The following is a 10,316-nucleotide window of genomic DNA, read 5'->3' as shown; positions in this document are numbered from 1 at the left end:
CACTTTGTGTATCACAGGGAATGTCAGGAATAAGACCAAGGAAATGGCTGACTGGCTCAACACTGAGACCCTCCAAATGTTTGCCCCCACCCACCCTGTCTTTGCATTTGAACACGGAGCACAGCACACTGAGAACATGCTGCAAAGCAAGCAGGGGAACCTGGGAGAAGAAAAAGCTTGTGATCTGCCCTCTCGGAGTGAAAAACCACTGAGCATGTCCTCTGAGGGCTCACGGAGCTTTCCAGAAACTACATTTGTAGACTTTGGTCAGTTTGATGGTGGACAAACTGGGCATTTCTCTGTTCCTGATGACCTAAGTCAATTTGTTTAAGCTTTCCTAAGTACACTATCATCTAGACCAACCAGTGAACAATGGTGTTTGCAAAAACTCCAACAGAAATCTAAAAGTCACACTTGCTATAACAGCCCGTTCCTACCCCCAAAAGCAACAACATTTTATTTAAAGTTTCTATACCTTGGACTTTACACATGGACGTACACGCATGCACACACTCCAAAAAGAAAGTAAGGAATAAACAAGTGTAGTCCAAGCTGAGAACAGGAGCATAAAGCAAATAAACAAAACCCTAAGTGAGCGAGGGCCTCCATTGTGAGTGGGGAGTGAGGGGACCTGCAGGGGAGAAGTCCCCCCACTGTCAGCAGGATGACATGCAGCGCAGGGAACAAAGGGATGAGATGGAAACACCTGAGACACTTCATCATAATCTACACAGACCGCTGAGTTTATTTCGTAGTGAAGGAGGTAACGGCTTTTTTTCAAACTCATTTTAAAAGTTCTGTTTTTAATGGTGTCGATCAATGTTTTTTAGTGCTGGGACGATATTCACCAGCGTGACCCTTGCTAAGGATGCTTAACGAGGTGATGCTGGTTTCACTAGAATATTCTGTGCCATTTCAACAACCTCATTGTTAAGAGAACTCTCAAGGTATGAGGACAGTACGTGGAGAAAAGGGGTGTTTCGCCCTGTCTGGGAGGCGCTCCAGGGTGTTCACAGTATGTTGCCAACTGTCTCTTCTCCAGGAGGTACCAGCAAAAAGTAACCGGGCGCATAGAAACAAATTAACAGAAGTAACATGTGAAATAGGTTCTTGCCAGTATCCAATTATAGCATCAAGTTATGCTAAAAGGTTGACTGATACATTTTAACATCCAATAGTGCAGAGTTTAGGGGTTAGATTGTTACAGTCTTGTCCATCCATCAACCCTAAAATTTAAAACCAATCACTAAGGTAAAAAGGAATTTGCAAGCCGTCTCTCTAGTTTCACAAGAATGTGTTACCCCTAGGGACACAAAACCAGTTCAGGTTTCTCTTACTAGTCATCAATTACCTTAGGAAGAAACACCATCTAAAAAATTGTTCTCATCAAATGCCTGCACCATCAAGTCAAGTAGTGATTTAAAATTCATTATAACGGTGTGTAAAACGTCTCCTCTTTTTGAGCCCCCACAGGTCCCATGAGCATTTAGATGTTTGAGTTTTGAAGAAAAACAGAAAAGGATGCAGCAGATGAAGAAAATGCCTGGAAATTCTATGTAAAAATCTACTATTTCAATTGTGGATGATTTTAGGTTTTTATTTACTGCAATTAAGTCTACAAATTAATGTTATTGTAATGCAATAGACTGAAAACAAAGACAATGCACTGAGGTGGAAAATCAAAGCCATATCTTGAAAATAAAATTGTACCCAAATTAAACAAATATGCCTAATATTGAAGAAGTAAACGTACTGTAGGTTGATGAATAATGAAACATCTCCATATCAAACCAATGGGGGGAAAAAGCCTGCTTGAAAAAATAAAAAGCACCAAGAGACTTAAAAGCATAAATCATGATTTATAACCCATCCCAACTTTGACCTCATAGAAAGCAAGAAAGATCAAAGGTGATGCTTCATTATGTATTTATTGCTTGGCCCAAGCATTATTCATCGGTCTTCACTTTGAAAGCTATATATGGAGTATGTATAAATTCTCATAGATAGAACCATTGCAGGGAAATTGTGATGTGCAAAATTTATCATGAAATCTGCAGCTAATAGCACAATATGCCTAATTTGTAATTTTCCTCTTTCCAGATTTATAGCATTGCAGTTTTACAGCCAATAGAGGCAAGCTGCAATGTATCATGGGAACATGGCTGACGGTTCAAATACAATCACTGCAATTCTGCAGAGATTTTATTCTTTAATTCTCCAATGAGGGTTCCAGGGAGGACCCACTGCTGCACCACCATCAACACACCCATCCACACACGCCGCCTGGAAAGACGGCTGCGACGTTCATTTCTAAAACGAGATCACATTATGGAGCGTGCTTTCCTGCATGCCTTAGTCTGGACGAGGTGGACAGCACCGGGAGTTTGTGCCTAAGGCCAGGACCCAACAATCCGCCAGCTAAACACCGGAACCAGTGCTGACATCAAACGTAGCTTGGAAATGCCCAGGCGTCCTCTAGTACCAACGCTGGTGTGTTAACAGTGCCCAAATCTGTGTAAATCCATTTTCACATTTTTCTGAGGTGACCTAGGCAGGTGTTATGTCTGCGTGTCTGGAGGAGAAGAAAAAGGAGGCACTCACACAAACAAGCCACGTCTTGCGATCTGGACGGGTCTGAAGAAGGCCCAGAACGTCGGGACGACGGACTGAAGCTGCAGGACGCCGTCCACCCAAGTCACCGGGATCTCCCTCCCACCCCCGCAAAGCAGAGCAGCTGTGAGCACCCTGGGCAGGTGGCCTGGTTGGGAAAACGTGATGCAGAAGGATTTTCCTAAGTGACGCTCATCAGAAGACGTGTGGTGGTGAATGTCACGTCAGCCTGACTGGGCGCCTGGATTTAGACAGGATTCCTGGGAGTGTTTGCAGGCTGTTTGCCGAGGAGACTTGGGTCTGACTCAGTAAAGCCCGGGGGTGGGGGTGGGGGGATGAGCAAACCCTCGAGGGCCTGAAAAAAAGAAAAGGTGAGGAAGGGAACTCGCCCCTTCTCCCTCCTGACCCTGGACTGGGACGCTTTGCCCCGGGACTGGAGTCACAGCACTGGTTCTCCGGCGCCTACAGCTTCGCTGGTTCTTTTCTCTGGAGAGCACAACCAACGCAGGTGTTACTGGTCAAATAAGTTAGTAAATTTTCAGTTAAACCAAGTCCTACAGGGTTTATCATTTTAGGGCTTTTCAGAGCCCCCAAGACACTGTACCCCATAAGTTCCCGAAGGGGGAGCATCTGGCACAGATTTTTTTCCAGGTGGATGTAACTACACAATGTTTTCTCATCTTTTCTGCAGAATGCCTCACTAGGTTTCTCAGGAAAATTCCTTGGGGAATGAGAGAATAAAAGATAGTCTCTGAACCACGAAAGTCGGGGACATGGCCCTCATCACTACTGCCTGTCTGCCCTTGAGAAGGTGACGCTGTCAGAGCCGAGTCACCCTGGTGTAAAGCGGCCACTGAGGATGGTGGATGGTGATGACACCAGCTCCTATGGCAGGAGGCTTCCTGCCTCGGGGTCACACACAGCTGAGCCGAAGCCAGGCTGTGCTGTGCTTCTAGCTGTGTTCCCTTCGGCTTCAGTGTCTCAAGCCACCGTTTCCTCACCTGCCACGACCTAAGTGAGAGGATGCACTTAGGTGACTGTCACAAACAGTATCAGGCCCTCCCCCCAAGAGGATGGAAGAGGAACAGTGACCAACAAGAGCCATCGTTCACTGAGCACATGTAGACATTTGTCCCTGTGGCGGCCACAGCAGCCCAGCTCCTCCTGGGGACTCACCCCTTCTCTGTCCTGTGTGGTCTCCATGGGGCGGTTACTGCAGAAACCCACTCCTGTCATGGAGCCTGAAGCCTGGAGCACCCTCCTCCCTTTCCCACATGCTCGGTGCAGACGGGGACACAGCTTGGGCGACAGCAGGAGGAAAGGTCAGGTCAGAGGGGAGCCATGCAGGTGGCAGCAGGAGCATTTTTATGACGGGGGCAGGGGGGCATGCGCTGGGCTTCCTACCTAATCCCAACGTGGGGCTCCAGCATTCAGCCAACCCACGAAGCCCCCAAGTCCATCCAATCAATTCACTTTGTAAGTGTGAAATCAAAACTCCTGTCCCATGGTGGTGTGATCAGCAGCGATGCCATCGACAGCAAACTAGGTCTGGTCCTTGCCGCACCAAGGGAGGAGAACAAGGCAGGACGTACACGAGGAACGAGCCTGGCATCTGCCTTACGTGCTTCTAAACACAGAAGGGCTGGAGGTCCCGGGCGGCTGGGACCACGGATAGAAAGCAGCCCAGCGCACGCCTGAGGCCACAGAGCAGCCCAGGCCTACACTGAGCTGTGGGGGGGGAGGGGAGGCCCTGGCTCGCCCCACCTCTGCCTCCGACCTCCACCCGCATCCCTCTGCCTGCCTCGCAGCTGATCCAGAACCTGAGAGGTGCAGCCTGCAGGGCCCAGTGCTCCTCCCCCAGGTCTGATCCCAGGACCAGCAAACAAACCCTCACACACAAAGTGTGTGATGTACAATGACTGTGGCTTGTGGACCAAAAAGGCGTCTGTGGGAAGTCACCTGAGGGGTGACCTGATCATAAATCCCTAACTCAGAGGTCACGGTGGGCAGCCGCAACGCAGGGATACGACTTTTTAGTAAAAGCCTTATAGTTGCCGTAGGCAGCCCTGTCCATTGTGTCTGTGCAGCTTGGTTCACGCCCACCCCCAAGAAGGCACAGAATCTCCTTAAATGTCCAGTAATCCATCCCCACGTTGCTTCCCCGCCTCCAATTCCCTCCTTAAATCCAAATGCATAAAAGAAGCTGCAAAACTGCTCTTCCCTAGAGCATTTGACATCTTGCTCCCGGCACATCATCAGTTTGACTGAAATAAACTCACAAAAATTGTCACAGGTTTGGATGTTCTTACTTCCACAGGCTCACATGACTCAGGGCTCTGGGAATCTTCTGCACTAGTCCCGCTTCATCTCGCACATAAGACGGAACGCCACAGTCTCCTACCTCCTACAACCCACTCTCACTTGTTTCCCAGCCCTCCCCCCTCCAAAAAATAAAATAAAACTGCTAAAATGTTCCTTGGTGTCTTCTGCAGACGTCCTGTGGACTTGCTGATGTCAGACGCACGGTGCCGTCACTTGAGTAAGTGCTGTGTCTCACCCTGGGGACACGTGGGACACACTTGCTGTACTTCTCGTTCTCCAGGAAAGACAATCTCTCTAAGAAGCAATTTCATAGAGCCTGGAATTGAATTAGAAAATGTTGTGGTTTTGTAGCCATTTCATGTGAAAATGAGTAAGACATTAGGGAACGCTGAGAATCTAGTAATGAGGGCAGGACACAAAGCAGAATAAAGTGTAGGCCAAAGGATTTAAATGCTAAATCCCAGTTAAAGGGACAAATCTGCAATCAAGTATCATCACAGAAACAGGTCCAGCCAAAGTCTTAACTCTAAGAAGCCTATTAATTAGGTATTGGAGCTAGGGGCACCCTCTTTCTTCAGGGCTAGAATGTGGATTCCCTAGACCCCTAGCTTAATCTTAACCCGAGCTGTGAGAAAAGGTAGAAATGCAGTCTTTACTCCATTTATGAGCCACTCCTCCCGAATAACTGCCCTTTTCTTGGGTGATCTCTGGGCAGCTGTGATGTAAAGGTCATAGGCACTCTGGATGGCCGAGGAGGAGGAAACTAGACCTTTTGTATAAGCAGGCTGTGAGATTTTCAACTTGAAATTTAGGCCCCTTTCATTAGGCAGAGAGAAAAATCACATACTTGTATTACTATGTAGCAATAACAACAAAAAAGAAGAAAGACTAATTTCAAGGGGACGTTTCAACTTCCCAAAGAAACCAATGTTTTCCAAACAGGGCATCGTGTGTCCTTATTAGTAAAAGACCCCTGGACTCACCCCAAGCCTGAGTCAGCATCTTGGACAAGAGTCCACGTGTGTGTCCCTGGTTTTCCAGGCAGTTCTTACACACACGTGAGTGTCGGAAATTACCAAGGGGGAGAGCGTCCAGCGGCTCGTTCAGTTTCAAAATTTGAAACCATGACGTCTGAGATGGCTTTCTGATTGGCCTTTTGCTAACCCAGGCCAGTGTGCAGCACCAATGAGTGAGTTTCTAAAACCCTGTCTCTTACAGCCGCACTCGCCTGTGCACATACCCACATATGCACACACATGTGCACTCGCACACACACGCATGCTCTAGCCCAGCCCACAGCTCTCCTGGTGCAGCCACCTGCCTGCAGCCACCTACTCCTCTCTGGTGTCTTCCCAATTCTAGGGCCTTTAATCTGAGGAACTGAACATCTCCGGCAAACAGAGAAATTAATTAGCATCGACCAAATGAACAACTATTCCATCTCCTGCTTAGATTTGTAGTGTGCTTTTGTTGCAGCCCAAAAAACACTGTGAAAATCCCCGTAAAAATTAGTTACGCTGTGTGGTTTCTGGTGGAGCTGCAGACACGACCCCTGGGGCTCTTATTTGCAGTATTTACTTTTTTTCCCACTGAATTATCAGTGAAAATCCAATTGTTGCTAATGGCTCTCACTGTGTTTCCCATTCTCATACATGAGAAAGGGTTTATTATCCATTCATAGTAATTAAGACACTGATGTTATAGACCCATAAAAATCCTTCATTAAGCCACCAAAGGGCTTTTCATGAAATTCTGTGGCTAACCATTTATTTAAAATAAAAGCTAAATTAAAATGAAGAATTCCCCCGGCCGAAAATAAATAACTAAAAAGGTTTGAGACAGTTTTGAAAGTGGTGGTGGGCTTGACAGTTTGAAGCATGGAATTATAACTCCTTACATGGTAGAAACAACTCCATTGGCCAGTGAGTGCCAGCTAGCTATAAAGAAGGGAAGTAATTAACCATGAGGAAATAATTCAGCAAGATGCTAACAGTTTAATAACATTTAAGTATTTGCATTTAAGCCTTATTGTTTTCAAATGGTTTCATAATTGTTTTAGGTTTTGCAAGAGATGCAAATTTCTATAAAGATCAAGGAGGTTTGGCACCTGGTGTGGTCAGCAGATGTTAGGATGTGGGGGAATGAGGTCCCCACTGTGGGGGGACTTTAGGCTACAAGCCCTTTGCAAAACAGATCTGTGCAGGGCACACACGACAGCCCGGAAGAAGCTCACGTACGTGCCCAGCCAGGGAGAGAGGGGGTCCAGCAAACCTGTTTCCTGAAGAGAAAATCATCACATGCTAGCCTGCTGTGACGAGGGAGTTGCCTTGGAAAAGCCACGTCTGAGGAAGCAGAATGCTGCTGCCTAGGGATGAGGTTTCATCAGAAAGGCCTTTCTTTACCTCTGAGGCATTACGAGGAGCCGAGAAGAGAGCTGTGTGTGTGCGTTCCAAACTCTTCTGCCCACAGTGGACTTCCTGCGTTTCCATCAGAGCCTTGAGGAGGAAGCAGGCCCTGCGGCCCATTTCCATCAAACACGAGAGAGTGTTTCTGTCACAGGACTCCCAGGCGGAGGCCGTGGGTCCCACAAGTTCTCCATAAACACTTTGGTAGCCAGTCTGCTCTTTCCTTTCTACGGGATCTTTAAAATATCTGAGGGACTCAGTGTTACCATCAGGTTGTCCCTTCCAACCATGTTCGTGAACAAATTGGCACCAGTGAGTGTCACTTCACTTGATACAGGTGAACAAGAGAAACAGTAACAACAGAGTTTAGGTGAAAGCTACATTGGTGCCAAATGAAAGCCAATGAGACCCCGCCGGATACCCTGGGTACAAAGTTTCCCTGGCAGCCTGAGTGGAGAGAATGGGGTTTTGGGCTTGGGATTCTGACCCACCCAACCCACAGGAGCAGCAGCCACGCCAGCACCACTCGTGATGGGGTTACATCTCAGCCAAACCCCTGCACCCCAGCATTACTCTGCTGCTTTTAACCTCATTGGCTGTGTAGTTTCATCTGGGTGTGTTTTGTGAATCTGTGCTGACTTTACAGTCTAGAGCAGCAGGGAGCCATCACACCTTGACAGGATTCCCAACCTCAGCAGAGCTGACGTCTTTGCCGATAAGCAAGGCCATCCGGGCACTTCAGGCTCTAGGTGGCATCTGTGGCGCCACCCACCAGATGCCAGTAGCACCACCCCAACTTATGACAGCCAAGAATGTCTCCAGAATGTCCCAAATATCCCCGAAGGACAAAACTGTCCCCAGCTGAGAACTGCTGCCCTGGAGTATAGGTGAGGGTCCAGGCAAGAAAGGGAGGATTCAGTCACATTGGGTAATTTCAGGAGAGGCTAATGTACAGACTGTTTATAAAGATGTGAAGAGGCTGTGGGGAGAGACCATTACCAAAGGGAAAGAGGGAGGGAGGGAAGGAAAGAGAAGGAAAAGGGAGGGGGGAGGAAGGGGGGAGGTGGCACAAACCCCGTACAGAGGGCATCTGTCGGGAGCTGAGAGCTGCAGGCGATGGAAGTGAGAAGTGAATGCCCCGACACCATGCCAGGGCGCCCGTGGCCGAACCCAAATAGATGCCAACGGCAAGGGAGCCCACTGATGCACCGGGGTATGTTGCCTCCCAGGGCACAGACGGAAAGCACGTAGGGACGCAGTCAGAGGGCAAACAGGAGAGGCCCAGCATACCCCAGTTGTCTAATTCCAAGAATTTCGGAAACATAATAAAAACGTTAAATCAACTCTGGAAGTTCATAAGGCAGTTTTCATTTAAAGGACCTTTGCCCATCTTTGAACCTGGAGGACGTCAGGCTCAGGGAAACCAGCCCAATGCAGAAGGGAAACACTTGCAGGACGTCTTGCGTCCAGTCTGAAGAAGTCAAAGATCAAAGACGGACAAGCAGCGAGTTCACGGAGCCCATCAGTTGGGGGGGTGGGGACAGGGCGCAGGGGTGTCAGGGGGTGGGGGGCCTTGCCCAGAGGTGCTGACTTGCTGGGATGGGAGATGAGTAGGTCTTGAGCCCAACAGTCCACAGCAGTGACCTGACGTCAGGGGCTGTGTCCACACTGCTCCCGCAGGGCCTCCCAACGCCTCTGCTTCTGGGTCCCTCCTTCTGAGGGTCTCTCCTCCTACCTGCACGGCAGCCTTCGCCCTGGTCCCTGGAAGGGGGCAGCAGCAGGTGAGCCCCAACCCTCCAGCTCCTGGCCTCAGCTCCTGGCCTGGGGGAGGAGGAGTGAATGCAGTTGGCCAGGGGCTAGCGACACCCACGGGGATACTCGGCCTGGGGCAGGGCCCCTGCACTGAACAGGGGCTGCAAGAGCCGCCTGCTCTGCCAAAGCACGATGCTGGCTGGTACACGTGCTCCTTCCAGAGCAAATGACCAGGGCCGGCAACGTCTCAGGTTTCAGCATGCAACTACATATGCAAACCCAGTCATGTGAACCCCAGGCCTGTGTTCAGAGGGAGACACAGCTCCTGGGGCAAAGTGACCTGTGCCCACCTGGCCAGTCCACGGTGCCAGATTTCGGGGAGCCAGTGTCGGCCACAGCCAACAATTAGAGGCCAGGGGGCTATGCGGCTTCTCCCCCACACTCACCACTGCAGGTGTAACAAAGGCAAGTCTTGGACCAAAGTTTTCATTTGTGTCATCATTTCTTAAAGCAGGTAGGCTCAAGGCTATCATATGACCTATCCTGTGAACTCAGGGACATCGAACCCACTCGGCTCCTTGGGTCTGTTTGTAACAAGTTAAGGGACTGGAGGGTGGAGGGGGATTCGTGAGGACCCTGAACCCTCACATGGGGTGGGGGTGGCAAACATCTGCTCCCAGAGCCCTAACAAGAAAGCACAGGTGTGCTCATGGTGTCAAAGGTGCTGTCCCCTTTACGTTCTGCTCTCTTACAGGGACAGCTGTGTGTGTATAGAGAAGCAGTGTCCCCTTTTGCCTGCTGCTCTGCTCTCTAGAGCAGCTGGACACACGGAGGAATCAGGGTAGTGCCTGACGGCAGGGCTTCCGCCGCAAAGTCCTCATTTCTTCAGGGTGGACTGTCCCCTGGGAGGGGCTCAGCCTGCCTGCAGCTTGGTTTCCTAGGGGGTTCACACCATCAGCACAGACAGGACCAGACTTTCGGAATTCCTCTCGGATTCCGTGTAGAAGCTCTGCTCCCAACCTGTGAAATAGTAGAGAATACTGACGACCAAACAGATTAACCTGTGCACAGAGTGACCCTGAACTCAGAATCTACATTTGTTTCTTAGCAAGAAGCTGACAGCTGCTTCTCCCCAGAGCAGGGTTAGCAACTCAGAAGACCCCAGGCAAGGGTGACACTGAAACTATGTAACAGCTGGCACCACCTGGGCACCGGTGGTTTCAGAGC

General features: G+C 49.4%; 1 long non-coding RNA gene across 1 annotated transcript; it reads right to left on the bottom strand.

Moving 5' to 3' along the window:
* Nucleotides 1-1,679: 1,679 nt before the first annotated feature.
* Nucleotides 1,680-9,289, bottom strand: LOC141567140 (uncharacterized). Its single transcript, XR_012489535.1, has 3 exons — nt 9,073-9,289; nt 3,787-5,248; nt 1,680-2,572 (listed from the first exon to the last, which is right to left on the bottom strand). It is a non-coding gene; the product is annotated as an uncharacterized LOC141567140 (long non-coding RNA).
* Nucleotides 9,290-10,316: the final 1,027 nt, after the last annotated feature.

Source organism: Rhinolophus sinicus, linkage group LG10, assembly GCF_036562045.2.
Source record: "Rhinolophus sinicus isolate RSC01 linkage group LG10, ASM3656204v1, whole genome shotgun sequence".
Lineage (NCBI taxonomy): Eukaryota > Metazoa > Chordata > Mammalia > Chiroptera > Rhinolophidae > Rhinolophus > Rhinolophus sinicus.
The sequence above is the reverse complement of the archived record's forward strand: the minus strand, read 5'-3'. Positions and strand labels throughout refer to the sequence as shown.